Below are 2,857 nucleotides of genomic sequence, written 5' to 3' on the forward strand. Positions count from 1 at the left end.
TAGCGTGATCGAAGGTAAGTTGGTTGATGTATATTCTGTCGAAGCACATGCCATACTGTAAAAACATGTAAAAAATTGTTTTGTAGGATCATTTAAGCGAATTTTATGTGGTAGAGATGCTATATACTTATCAGGCAAGAAGCCATATACGTAAGCAGTGAGCTGGGAAAACTAGGACGTCAGCCTTTGCGTACTATAGTCGGTTCAGTAGGCTATTTAGAGGGCTGTTGCTCATCGTTGTAACACCAGGCCATTCCATTCACTATCAATTCCACCCTCAACAACTAACACGTGTGTGTAGCTCAACCGATATGGTTGGCCGTGTGCAAGCACAGCAATACTAGTAGTGCTTCTCCTATACACTCTTCAGTTCGTGTGTGTACTAGTGTGTGCGTGCATTACTGATCCTCCCCAGATATTTGCTCTTCTTAGTCTGGTACTCCCTCCGCTCGAAAAACCTTGTTCTGTATGTATCTAGCATCAAGTTAGTGCTAGATATATTTACTTCAAGGATAAGCTTTTTCGGATGAAGGAAGTACTATCTAGACTATAATTCAGACTAGCAATTGGCATCGGCCATGGCCAGGGGCCCTCCGTTGGCATCCCGCCAGGAGGTCGGTTGCTGAGCGCGATGTAGACGGCTCGCCGACGTATGTATATCGCCTCGGTCGACAGCACATTTGTGAGTGTTCCCACTTTTGTTTTAATCTGAGAACATGTCATCGTTCGCGGCTAAATTAGCTGCCGCTAATTGGTACTTCCTCCGTCCGAAAATATTTGTCATTAAAATGGATAAAAAGGGATGTATCTAGAACTGAGTATTTGCTCTAGTACTTTGGACCCATAAGCATGTCAGTAAAAGGGAGGGGGCTACAAATAGTATTAGTGGCGTGCATTTCTAATGCCACGCTGCTAGTAGTTCTTAGACCACTAGCGGCGCGCGTACATGGTAAACCTTGCTAGTAGTTCCTATCTCGAGGGCTCCCTGCGATGTCTGTTACTAGCATCGTTTAGTTATCTTTTTTCCAAACGCTGCTTTTATGCTCACAGCAATAGTGGGCCCGTTTTCTTCACATGCTGCTGGTATTTCACCAGGTTAGCGGTGGCGTGTCTTTTTGCTCACACACTGCTAGTAGCCTAGTAGCAAAATACTATAATGGGTTCCTGCACCAATGTGGCGTGGATGCCACACTTGCAAAACTAGAATCTATATCATCAAAATTACTGCCCAAAACCGATCATGAGGTAAAATGCACAAAGAATTATATATAGCTCAAAATGTTAAGGGAGCCCAAAGAGAATTACAAAGAAAAGTGACCCAAGTGGTCAGTACTGTGAGAAAATGGAGTGTTATGGGGCTCTATGCCTGGCACAAACTTAATTATGACAATTATTATTATTGAATAAAGGGAGTAGCTATGTGCATATGTCTTGAAGATTGTAGAATGCCAAAATAAAAGGACATAAACCATTAACAGAGGCTTCTAGGATATGTTTTCTTTGTACTCTATCCATCTATTTCTCTTCTTTTCTACAACATCAACACAATGTTTATTACAAACATTTGACCCTTACTTTTTCTAAGAACATATGGAGAAACTATGAACATAGAATTATATGGAACTTTTTACCAAATTCCACTAGTATAACCTATGCCATATATAAGTAACTTTTAATACATTCAAAGACGACCAGTAGAGAAGGAATGAAAATTTAAAGATAGCACGTACCTTTATCTTCAAGGAATCAGTGATCTTGCTGATAAGTAGTTGTGTACTCCCAAATTCCGTGCCACCATCATCTCTCTGAGCCACTTCACTGAGAATGGTTCTCAAGATAGTCATCATGTCTGGATTTTGTGACACCGATATGAAAGCACGACAGTCATATTGTTCTTTGAGCACTTGATACACTTGGGTTGCAAGAGTTGCATTGTGCATACCTCCAGTTTTCGGCAATGGATGTTAGCCATAAGCCATGTGTGCATGCACGGCCGTGGCGCGTCTGTGCGCGTGTGTGCGCATGCGTGTGTGTGGCGTAGTGGCCACAGTAGGTAGGCTAGGTCGTTGGTGATCTGTCGGAGTGGCCACCATGTGCGCGTTAGTTGCGTAGTGAGCACACGCACCATGCAGATCATGGATGTGGCTGAGTAGGAGGGTGGGCAAGGCCCTGTGCGTGAGTGAGCCAGGGATTTAAACCCCCTACTGTAGTCTGTTGAGCAGGCCGAGTGTAAGCCATGTAGCCACTATACAGAAGAAAATATTGGGGCGTTTGAGCGCGTGTGGCGGCGTTCGTTGCCGGCCAGAAAATTTTGTGTCCACTGTTCTTCTTCTTCCACCTCCGTTCGAGTGAGAGGAGAGGTAGCTAGAGGGCTTCGGTTCCAACAATTGGTATCAGAGCCAAGTTTGAGGGGCGGCCGTGGCACGGCAGCGTCCGCGGAGCGCGCGGCGGACATGAAGGCTGCGGCGCGTGGAGAGCGCAGTGGTGCATGGAGAGTGCAGTGGCTCGAGGCACGGAGATGCGGCACGGCGGCACACGGAGCTGCGGGTTTCAGCAGCGGCAGTGAGTGGCGCTCGACAAGACACAGCGCGGCGGTAGCTACATCGGCGGCGGTGCGCGACAACGGCCGGCGAGGTGGCCGCGTTGCACGGCATCTGCGGCGGCTAGTGTTGGAACCACACGGTGGCGTCGGGCGGAAGCAACCATGGCGACGAGCTTGTGGCGTCGGGTGTATGTATGGGCGTGCGCCGGGCGCGCTGGTCGCGTCGGGTCCACGGCGGGTCGTGTGTGTGCGTGCATGTGGTGTGCACGGGCGTGTCCGTGCACGAGTGCAGCTTGTGTGCGTTCTGTTGGCAAG

This window comes from Triticum dicoccoides, chromosome 6B, assembly GCF_002162155.2.
Source record: "Triticum dicoccoides isolate Atlit2015 ecotype Zavitan chromosome 6B, WEW_v2.0, whole genome shotgun sequence".
NCBI classification, from domain to species: Eukaryota; Viridiplantae; Streptophyta; class Magnoliopsida; order Poales; family Poaceae; genus Triticum; species Triticum dicoccoides.